General features: G+C 43.4%; 1 long non-coding RNA gene across 1 annotated transcript in view; it reads left to right on the forward strand.

Annotated features, from left to right (window-relative positions):
* Positions 1-11,370, forward strand: part of LOC111530036 — a 39,257-nt gene extending 27,887 nt beyond the window's left edge. The window contains exon 4 of the long non-coding RNA XR_002727683.1: positions 8,765-11,370. This is a non-coding gene — a long non-coding RNA (uncharacterized LOC111530036). The remainder of the gene's footprint in view (positions 1-8,764) is intronic.
* Positions 11,371-11,977: the final 607 nt, after the last annotated feature.

Below are 11,977 nucleotides of genomic sequence, written 5' to 3' on the forward strand. Positions count from 1 at the left end.
CCAAATGTGAGTGAACTGCTTCTGATACTGTTTTTTGATAGGGATGGAAAAGGACACATTAGCTGCATTGACGGCTGCTTGCCAGGTGCCCAAGGCTGTGCTCATCTGCTCTAGCAAAGGTACCACACCTGGCACAGAAGCTGCATTGAGGCTACTGTTTAGCAGGGTTTGCAGTAGTCCACTGTCATCCTCCAGAATTATCTGGGTTTTGCAGGGGCCAGACTGGTGAATTACACAAGCTATGGGGTGACTAGCGCCTCAGCATCATTTAGGTTTTTAAGGATAGCTCCAATCTCTAATATTCCTCTTTGGATGGATGTGACATTTTAAAAACTTTACTCTCTTGGTTGAGTTGAGGTGTTAGGGGGCTATTTCAGAGGCTTCCACTAATCTTTATTCTGATAGCTCTTACCCCATGGGCCAAGGGACCAGTATGGGAGCTGTGCCAATTGCCAACATGTCTATTCCAATTGAGGACTGGAGAGATGGCCATGGGCTTGTCCCATGAGTCTAGTGAACCCACTGTAACCCAGACTTGGGCCAGGATCCCATTTATTTCCTGCCCTTCGTGTGCCCTCAATTTAATAGGGAGGCTATGATGATGCTTTGGGTTCCTGGGTAAATGTCAATCTGGATCCTGTGCCAATAGTTCTTGATGTTTGAGTGTTCCTCTTTCTCCAGCGTGTGGCCATCTCTCATGGTATCTCAGGGTCCTCCTAGGAAGCCAGCCTCTCCTTCAATTGATGTGTTTTAAACACTAAAACTGGTTCAGGTCTGGAAACTGAGTGAAGGATTGTGACTTTTTTTTTGAAGAGTGATCACCCTCAACTACCTGACCAAGAATGTTAAATTGTAGAAAATGTGTATCTTAGTGGTCAGACATTTCTATGTATAATATGCACAAGAGAAAGACTCGCTAGGCACACAGCTGACTGTCATACATACCTACCTCTCTATGGCAGTATTATGGGCCATTTAACTTTATCCTTCTTTGTTTATTTTTTAAGACAGAGTCTCACTCTGTTGCCCAGGCCAGAGTGCAGTGGCATGATCCTAACTCACTGCAACCTCTGCCTCCTGGGTTCAAGTGATTCTCCTGCCTAAGCCTCCCAAGTAGCTGGGACTACAGGTGCACACCACCATGCTTGGCTAATTTTTGTATTTTTAGTGGAGGTGGCATTTCACCATGTTGGTCAGGCTGGTCTCAAATTCCTGACCTCAATGGATCTACCTGCCTCGGCCTTCCAAAGTGCTGGGATTACAGGCATGAGCCACTGTGCCCAGCCTAACTTTATGCTTTATACTGAAGGAGTTAAAAATATGCCACTTTGGCATAGTGACTATTTTGAGTTAAAGGCACTTGAAAAACAACAGGTACGAGAAGATTGCCTTGATCTTCCTTCTGTTTCTTAAAAGCAGGAGATAAAATTCCCATGTGAAAGATGCCCTCTCTATAGCAGAAAGAAACATTCTTATCATCAAGGACAGGAAGGTGAGACCTTGGGAAACCTTCACACACAGATCCGGTTCGACTAATTCCTATCTTCCTAGTCACTTCTCCACCTGATCAACCATGCTAGCCGCAGCCCCTTTGCCTCCTCTCATTTTCATGACTTACGATACTTTGTCCATTTCAGTTTATAAGCATTCTTCTCTAACAGCATCTTTGGGCCTTTGTTTCCTTATGAAGGCTCCTGTGCAGGTAAAACTTGCATTAAATAACTGTGTGTGCTTTTCTCCTGTTGATCTGTCTTATGTCAATTTCATTCTCAGGCCCAGTTAGAAAAAAAACTCTAAAAGGGTAAGGTAAAATTTTGCGTCTCCTACAATACTTTAATGTATTTTTCATATTTTTGTATTATAGCAAATGTATTCTGTCATGCCAGAGATTACATGTGTAATATGTGTTTTCTGTTCTCTGGAGAGAGGTTCCAGAAAATCGTCTTGGCATAACTGGATGTGGTTGTCAACTCCCTGCTCTCTGAAGGATGGATATGAATATGTGACATCTCTTAAGAAGTCTTCCTAGGAAAGAATTCTTTGGAATTACAGAAGGTGGCTCCCTCCCCCAGGGGGGCCCCACTGCCTGGGGAAAGAGACTTTAATCAGCCCCTTTGTTAAAAAATCAAACACACACTTGTCCTAAAACCCAGTGATTCTATTCCTAGGTACTTACTCAAGAGAAATAATTTTAAAAAATTGTTCAGGTTTGGTGATCTATACCTGTAGTTCCAGCTACTTGGGAGGCTGAGGTGGGAAGATCGTTTGAGTCCGGGAGGTTGAGGCTGCAGTGAGCTGTGACCCCATCACTGCGTTCCTGCCTGGGCAACAGAGTGAGATCCTGTCTCTAAAAAATCAATAATAAAAAAAGAGAAGTGAGCACATATGTCCACACAAAAACTTATACATTCATAGTCATAGCAGCTTTATTCACAACAGCCCCAAGCTGGACACAACCCAAATATCCACCAAGTGAATGAAAGAATAAATTGGGCTATGACTCCACTTATAAAACACCCTCTAGAAAATGCTCACTAATCTAGAGTGACACAAAATAGATCAGTGGTTCCTTGGGGATGGGGGATGGGGGGATGGGAAGGAGGGAGTATGAAGGAGCAAGAGGAAACTTTGGGGTTGATGAGAGCAGAGCACTGGAACTTAAGTTCTCCCAGGGGTGGGGGTGAGGTGCGTGGGAGGTTTTAAACAATGACAGGATCTCCAGTTAGAACTATTGAGGTTGGACAGTGTCATGCGTACCCCACGTTGCGGGAAAGGCTTGTCTTATGTGTCCCTAACTCCAAGTGTGTGACAATGATGGTATCTTCTCTTGATTCATCTTCCCTCATTCCAGTATTGCTCAACCCTTATTTTTAAACTTACAGCTCCTCCAAGGAACCATTTTACATTTGCTTTTCTAATTGTCCACGTCCCCATGAAAATATAATACTGCAGATATACCGTGTGTCTGTTTACATACTGTGGTATTCTGGAGGGCCACAAACAGACGTAACAGCTAAGATGTTGGGGGCATCCTAAGAACCAATATTTATTGCTTTGGGGGCTCTCTTGCCCTGTTGAGAAATCATGACTTATTCCCACCAGAAAAAAATCCAAGTAGGCAGGGAAAAAGCAGTATTGTAATGAAAATGTAAAGCTATCTGATTTGACTCTTTGATGGAAGCGTAGTGACACACATAACTGCAAAAAAGTGTTTCCCCAGAGCTATGCATTAATGTAGGTTCATGAAAATGGGGGCCCGAAATGAGGCAAAGGGGTTTGGCAGGCAGAGAGCTTTCAACCCAGGCAGAGCAGTGGATGAGTCTTTTCTGCACAACCAGAGCCCTCTGCTGGGCATTTCAGGAACATCCTCCAATAAATTGAACGCAGCCCATTCATTTAGCAGCTGTTTGCCCAGCATTCATCACAGGCTGTGCATTGAGAGCTAGACTTGGGTTTGCAGCCGAGCATGGTTTAATAACTGAGTCAGAACCACACAGTGGTGAGGAGTCACAATGGCATTCAGAGTCAGTTTTCTCTGACTCCAAAGCCCACAGTCCCCTCCTCTGGAGTTCCCAAGCCAGGTTCTTACTGGCTTTAGAGGGGAGTCCCCTCCGTGGCCTCTGAGACAGAAAGTAAGATGAGGGGCAGGTAGAGGTGGGGTAGAAGTTTGGGATATTTAGGGCATTATTACCTGGTGATTTCCCTTTTCTCCTAGAAGTTGGAGCAGAAGAGGAGTGAGGATGACTTGGGTTAAGTCTTGCGGTGCCAGCTTTCTGCAAAGGGCTGTTCCACAAAGACAGAAAAAAAAAACTCAGGCTCTGTAAAACACAGGCAGAAGTGGCAGAAGAAAATCCTGATGCTTCCCCAGTAAATTGCCATCAATGATAGAGGTTAAAGAAAATGTGGGACATACCATGGAATATTAGGTAGCCATAAAAAGGAGCAAGATCCTGTCCTTTGCAGGGACATGGATGGAGCTGGAGGCCATTATCCTTAGCAAACTAACGCAGGAAGAGAAAGCTGCATGTTCTCACTTATAAGTAGAAGCTAAGTGATGAGAACACATGGGCGCATGGAGGGGAAAAACACACACTGGGGTGGGGGTCAAAGGACAGGGGTGGGAAGAAGGAGAGCATCAGGAAGAATAGCTAATGGATGATGGACGGGCTTAATACCTGGGTGATGGGATGCTCTCTGCAGCAAACCACCATGGCACGTTTACCTGTGTAACAAACCTGCACATCCTGCACGTGTACCCCTGAACTTAAGATAAAAGTTGGAGATAAAATAGATACTCAGGTAAGACTAAATCACACATGAGGAATTGGAACCAGGGTCCTGTGAGTCTAAGATGCACCGCTCAGGAGGGTTGGTTCCCCTAGGGAGCTGCTCTTTCCCTTTGGTGTGGTGTAGACGGGGTGTTAGGGAGAAGTCCCAGGCTCACTGAGGATAGCCAGGAATAAACCTTCCATGGCTCTAGAGGTGCCCAAAGCAGGCAACGACAGTTTATCACTACAAGTGCAGCAAGCAGCATGTATATCTGCAGAGCTGTGCTGGTTTCCCTGCCCTCAGGTCCCACGGGTGACACCATGGGCTCGGATGGATGCTACGCACTCCATGGGCTGCCGTGAAGCTGTGGAACTCAAAGCCAAAGGTTCAGCATACTTTGAGAAAGCAGCAAACACTGTGGTAAGCAGAAAATAAGCCAGTCTCTCCCCTAGGGAGCAAGTGGTGACACAGGAATCACACAGAGGTAGTGTACAGGGGCCTGCATGACTAGCTGCTAGTTGTTTATTACCTATGAGCAACCAGAGACATTATGAAGACTGCCTGAGGTCTCATCCAAGGGCAAGGGAAGAACTAGCCCTGTAGAATAGATTTAAAGGGATAGTGGAAAATAAAAATAAAGCTGCTTTATGATTTTGTACCTTGAGTCATGTTTGGTCAGGACATGGCTGGGACAGCCTTGCTGGGAAGCAATGGATGATGTGGTTCCACACCATGGATGAGCACCCTAGTGGGCTAAGACACACTGAGTCAATACCTGGGGTCCATGCAAGCACTATCCACGGAACCCATGCAACACCAGTGCCAAGGACCAGCTTCTCCCAGGAGCAGGAGGCCAGATAAAGATGGAGACAATCTCTACCAAGATGGGATGGAGAAACAGCACCCCATCTCTCCCCACCACTGCCTCAGCAGTGCCTCTGTACACCCCTCTGTCCCCCAAGTTCAGCATTCATTCTAAAGAGGAGGAGGTGAAAGGAGAAAAAACAATTCTGACTGTGTCTGAGTTCTCCATATGAAAGGACTCAGAAGTCTCTGAATTTGATTTAGTTTATCAGCATGGGACTAGATTAAGTCTTCTTCATCAAGCAGAATGGGGATGCAGAGTCAGACATGCAGCTGCTTGCATAACTAGCTACTAGTTGTTTATTACCTAAGAGCAATCAGAGAGGTTATGGGGGCTGCCTGGCTGAGGTCTCATCCAGGTGCAGGGCGAGGGCTAGCCCTATTGTACAGATTTAAAGGGATAATGGAAAATACCACACCAATCGCACTCCTGGACACGTATCCCAGAGAAATGAAGATGTATGTTCATTCCAAAAGATGGACATGAATGTCCATAGCAGCTTTATTTGTAATAGCCAAAACCAAAACAACCAAGATGTGCTTCACTGGGCAAATGGTTGGTTAAACAAATGGTAGTGCACACGTACCGGGGAATACCACTCAGTGATAAAAAGGAAAGTTATGTGGTGAAAAGTCATTTTTGGGGGGGCATGCTTTTGAAAATCTATATTCACTACAAACATAAGGTAGATGCCTCAGTTCCTTAGGTGATTTATTTCTTTTCTTTTCCTCTTCCCTTCTCCACCCCAGTAGTAACAGCTAACCTACATTGTGTGTGGATCACTGCTAAGATCCTTTTTAATAAATTAAATTTCACTTTTAGATAATTGTAGATTCACGCCCATTTGTATGAAATGATACAGGGAGATCCTGTGTACCCTTAACCCAGTATGCTCCAGTGGTAACATCTTGCAAAACAATATCACAGCCAAGATACTGACAATGATACAGTCAGGATACAGAACATATCAATCAGCACCAGCATCCCCCATGGTGCCCTGTTGTAGCCACCCTCCCGTCCTTCCAATCACACCCCCTCTTTAGCTCCTGCAACAACTTATCTGTTGTCCATTTGTAAAATTTTGTCATTTCAAGAATGCTATACCAACAGAATGATACTGAGATGGGAACAGCACTGGGTGGTCACAGGAGGATGGAAAAACTCAAATAAGAACTAGCCAAAGGCCGGGTGCGGTGGCTTATGCCTGTAATCCCAGCACTTTAGGAGGCTGAGGCGGACAGATCACTTGAGGTCAGGAGTTTGAGACCAGCCTGGCCAACATGATGAAACCCCCGCCCCTACTAAAAATACAAAAATTAGCCGAGCGTGGTGGCGGGTACCTGTAGTCTCAGCTACTCAGGAGGCTGAGGCAGGAGAATCACTTGAACCTGGGAGGTGGCAGTTGCAGTAAGCTGAGATCATGCTACTGTACTCCACTCTGGGCAACAGAGTGAGACTGTTTTTAAACAAAAAAAAGGAAAGAGAGAGAGAGAGAAGGAAAGAGAGAAAGAGAGAGAGAGAAAGAAAGAAAGAAAGAAAGAAAGAAAGAAAGAAAGAAAGAAAGAAAGAAAGAAAGAGAGAGAAAGAAAGAAATGAAAAGGAAGGAAGGAAGGAAGGAAAGAAAGAAAGAGAGAGAAAGAAAAGAAAGAAATGAAAAGGAAGGAAGGAAAGAAAGAAAGAAAGAAAGAAAGAAAGAAAAAGAAAGAAAGGAGAGAGAGAACAGAAAGAAGAACCAGTCAAATAAACAAGAACTAGGTAAAGAAACCATAGCATAACAGAAAACCCAAAATAAGGGAAAGAAAATGGCTAAAACTCTGGTCAGGGCGACAATGTCCATGACTCTTCCAGGCAAATCCAAATAAGGCAGAAACGGGGTAATAACTGGAGTGGAGGGGGGATGTCCCTGAAATCCCCTCCTTTTCCAGGATATTCCACCTCTTAAAGAAACACTCATAAAATTAGACACCCAAACTCCATTATGTGTGACTTATTCTCTCAAGCAGGCTCACACTTCTCCCTTAAGTGTGTACTTCCAATTTGCAATAAAAGCTTCTCGCCTTTGGCTTTATTCTGACTCATCCCTGAACTCTTTCTTGTGATGGTGCCAAGAATCTGGACACCAGCTGGAAATGGGGCCTTAGTGGCATCTGGAGACCCTCCTGAGCCCTCAAGCACCAATACAGTATGTAACTTTTTTGATTCAGCACAATTCTCTGGCGATTCATCCAGGCTGTTGCATGTATCAGTAGCTCATTCCTTTTGATCACTGAGTGGCATTCTGTGGTATCCATGCACCACAGTTTGTTTAACCACTTGCCCAGTGAAGGGCATCTAGACTGTTTTCAGTTTTTGGTTATTACAAATAAAGCTGTTATGTACATCCATGTCTATTTTTCAGAGTGCACACAAATTTTTATTTCTCTGGAATAAATGCCCAGGATTGCAATTGCTGGATCTTATGGTAGTTGCATATTTAGTTTTTTAAGAAATTGTCAAACTGTTTTCCAGAGTGGTGGTACCATTTTTACATTTTCATTAGCAATGTACAATGGTCCTGTTTCTCCACATCCTCACCAGCATTTGGTGTTGTCACTATTTTTGATTTTAGTCATTCTGATGGGAATGCAGTGACAGCTCATTGTGTTTTTAATTGTACTTCTCTAATGGATGTTAAACATCTTTTCATGTGCTTACTTACTATCTGTATATCTTTTTTGATAAAATGTCTTTTGCCCATTTTCTAATTTGATTTTTTTTTCTGTTAAGCTTTGAGAATTCCTTATATCAGGGGATATATAATAATATTTGCAAATCATTTATATAACAAAATACTGGTACATTTTAGGTACTAGTTATTTGTGGTATGAATGGTTTGCAAGTATTTTCTCCCAGTGTGTAGCTTGTCTTTTCATCCTTGTAGCAAGGTCTTCTGCAGAACAAAAATTTTTAATTTCGATGAAGTCCAATGTTTCCTTTTATGGATTGTGCTTTTGTTGTTAATTACTTGCCTCACTATGTAAATCCCAAATATTTTCTTGTATGTTTTTTTCTGAAAGTTTTATCTCTTACAATTTAAGCCTGAGATTTATTTTAAGTTAATTTTAATGTAAGGTGTGAGACCTAGGGTGAGATTCTGTTCTTTCTCTCTTTCTTTTCTTTCTTGTTCTTCCTTCTTTTTTCTTTTTTTGCTTATGGATGTCTTACTGTTCCAGCACCATTTTTTTGTTTAAAAGACTGTCCTTTGTCCACTGAATTGCTCTTGCACTTTTGTAAAATGTCAGTTGGACATATTTGTGTAGGTCTATTTCTGGATTCTTTGTTGCATTCCATTGATCTATGTGTCTATCCATCCTCCAATACCACATAGTCTTGATTACTGGAAACTGATTCCTCCCATTTTGTTATTCTTTTTCAAAATTATGTTAGCTATTCCAATGCCTTTGCCTTTCCATACAAACTTTCAAATAATGTTGCCTGTATCTACAAAAAATCCTGCTGGGATTTTGATAGTGTTACTAGGGCAGCCCTGGAGATACAGCCGAGAAAGCTCATTATTTTCTTAAACAGTAGATAACTGAAAAAACTCATTATTCTTTTCTTAAGCAGATTTTTCTATTTCTTTATCTATAGGTAAGCTTGGTTAAAAGAACTCCAGATGGCCTGGGAGCTACAGCACTCTTTGCCAATTATCAGAGGAAGATAAGGCCTGTGTGAAACCAGGGCAAACCTGAACCAGCGACCCCGTGTTACCTTTAGATCATTAACATATCATCATAATGCTAAAGCCTCACCCATAGAAGATAATTGCTGCCATTTTCTGAATATACATTATGTGAAGAAGCATGTTCATGATCTGCACCTGCACGTCTGGAGTTCCTCCCTACACGTGTTTACCTACCTCCCTGCCCCACATCTAACTCCTTAAAATCCCCCAGGTTCTCGTATCTCAGGGAGAAGGAGACTTTAGAGAAAGAGCTCCCTCCTCTGTTCCTGGCCAGGAAAAAACCTGCTTGCCCCTTTTCCCAATTAGGTGTTACAGTAGAACTCACTTACCCTGTAACAATAAGAATTGCATTAAATCCTTATATCAACTTGGGAAGAATTGACAGATTTACCATATTAAGTCTTCTAATCCATAAGTATGTTCATTCATTTTTTTAGATTTTTGAAATTTCTTTCATCAGCAATTTTGTAGTTCTTTGCCTCACTATCTGGATCCCAAATATTTTCTCCTATGTTTTTTTTTTTTTCTGAGTTTTCTCTCTTACAATTTAAACCTGAGTAGTTCTCAGCATGCAAGCCCTGTACATGTTTTGTTGGATTTAAATTTAAGTATTTTGTTTTTTGATACATTGTAAATGCTACTGTATTTTAAACTTCAGTGCCCATGTGTTCATTGCTAGTATAAAGAAATACAACATATTCCAGCAGTCTAGCTGAACTCACTTATCAGCTCTAGGAATTTTTGTTTTTGATTCTATTTTTGGTAGATCTTTGAGTTTTCCTACTTAGATAAGCATGTTATCTGCAAATAGGGACAGTTTTATTACTACCTTTCTGATCTGTATGCCTTTTATTTCCTTTTCTTACCTTATTGCATTGGGTAGAACTTCTAACACTGTTTAACAATAATGGTAAGAGCAATCATCCTTGCCCTGTTCCTGTTCTCAGGGTACAGTCATTCACTCTTTCACTATTAAGTATGATGCTGGCTGTGGAGTTGTCATAGATGCTCTTTAACAAGTTAGGACAAATTCCCTCTATTTCTATTTTTCTGAGCATTTTTAAACCCATGAATGGGTATTTTGTCAAATGCTTTTTCTGTATTGATTGGTAAGATCAATTTTCTTTTGTATCCAGTTAATATGTTGGATTATGTTGACTGATTTGTGAACAGTAAAACAGCCCTGCGTTCCTGCAGTAAGCCTCACTTTGTTACAAGATCTTTGGGGTGTTGCTTTTCTGGCCAGAAACCTCTGTGGCCAGTGGCCCCTTTGCCCAAGTTTTGTTTGGGCCCACTGGGCTCCTTCTGCCCACTTGGCCTGGAAGGCTGTGCTCAGCTCATGCTACCAGCCTGGATCCCACATCTGCCAAAGGCAAGTCAGGCATGGAGTGGCAAGGGGTGTGAGAGCAAGTGTGGGGTCTGGTCACTGTGCAGTCACACATGTCAGCTGCTGCAGTGGGGTGGGCAGCTCCAGGTGAGGCCTCTGTGAGGCTGTGGCTGGGCCAGGCACACTGCACGCAGCTTCCACAGCTGGAACCGGGGGAACACAGTGGTGCCTGGAAGCTTGGAGATGCCAGGAACCACGGGGCTCCCAAAAAGGAGTCATAGACCGGGCTTGGGGAGCTCCAAGGTCTGGGATCCCCTAAGGGCCACAGCTGTTCTTTCTTTCTCTTCACCCTCAATGTAGTGAGCAAGGGGCATGTTTCAACCCTGTTTGTGTTACAGCCCTTTTAGCCCCGCCATTCAATGGGTCCCAAGTTCTTGTCCTATAACCAGGAAGAATGAGATATGCAGACAAGTGGAGGCTCTGAGCAAGATGAAAAGGAGCTTTATTGAGTGATAGAACAGTTGAGAGGAAACCTGCAGTGGGTAACTCCTTTCCACAGCCAGGGTGTCCTGATGAGTGTTCAGCTCCTAGCAAAGAGGAGACCCTGGAGTGGGAAGCTCCTCTTTGCTTGCAGGTGGTCCCATTGTCTCTGCAGCTCTCAGCAGAGAGTAGGCTCTGGAGTGGGTAGCTCCTCTCTGCTGTTGGTCATCCAAGTGTCTGCTCAGCTCTGGTTGAGCCCAGCGGTATTATGGGCTTCAGAGAGGGAAAAGTGTATGCCAGCTGGTCCATGGGTAGCCATGGGCAGGCCCAGAAAAGGCACCACAAGCTCCCACTCTGGTCTGTGGGGCTGGCAGCCCGACTCCAGCCTTCAGGCCCTCCTTGGCCTGAAGGTGGGGCCTCACTGGGGATCTGCCCCCTTCTGCCCCAGAGCCTATCGGCCTCCTGCCACTGTCCATGGCACCCAGGCTGCTCACAGCAAGGGGCACCTGCAGGCCAGCGCAAGCCACCCTCAACTTGGTCATTGTGTATACTTTTTTTTACATTGTTGAATTCTACTTGCTAATTTTAAAAAATGTTGCATCTATATTCATGATATTAGTCTTTTGTTTTTTGTACTATCTATCTTTTTTTTTGGTTTGAGTACTAGCTTTTAGTACTAGCTTCACAAAATAAATGGGAAAGTCTACTCTCATCTTCAATTTTCTGGAAGAGATTTTGTAGAATTAGTGTTAATTCTTTTTTAAACTTTCGGTAGAATTCTCCAGTGAACTCTTCTGGTCTAGGAGATGTTTTTAAATTTTAGTTTTAAAATTACAAATTCAGTTTTAAAATTCCATTTCATATTGGGTGAGTTGTAGTTTTTGAGGAATTGGGCTGTTTAATCTAAGCTGTCAAATGTGTGTACGCAGGGTTGTTTGTAGTATTCCCTACTATCCTTCTGATGTATACAGAGTCTGTAGTGATATCCCATTTCATCCTTGATGTTTCATTCCATTTCACCCTCTTTCTCTTCTCTCCTCGTTACTGGTTGTGGGAATGGGAATTCCAGCTTCTCCGTAGGCCTCTACTAAGACCTCCCTGACTTGGGGGACAATTGGGTGGGATGGCTTATGACTGCTCCCCAAGGGGCCTCCAATGACACCACAAGTGGTGGTGGCCTCATTACCACTAGTTGGTGGTGGGTTTTCTGGGACATTGCCCCAGCAGAGCAGAGGGGGCACCTCGTAACTGCTGGATAGCAGTGGAAGTCCAGGCTCCCCCACTGTCTTCACTGATACTGCAGGGAGCCCAT

This window comes from Piliocolobus tephrosceles, chromosome 20 (genome assembly GCF_002776525.5).
Source record: "Piliocolobus tephrosceles isolate RC106 chromosome 20, ASM277652v3, whole genome shotgun sequence".
Taxonomy (NCBI): Eukaryota; Metazoa; Chordata; class Mammalia; order Primates; family Cercopithecidae; genus Piliocolobus; species Piliocolobus tephrosceles.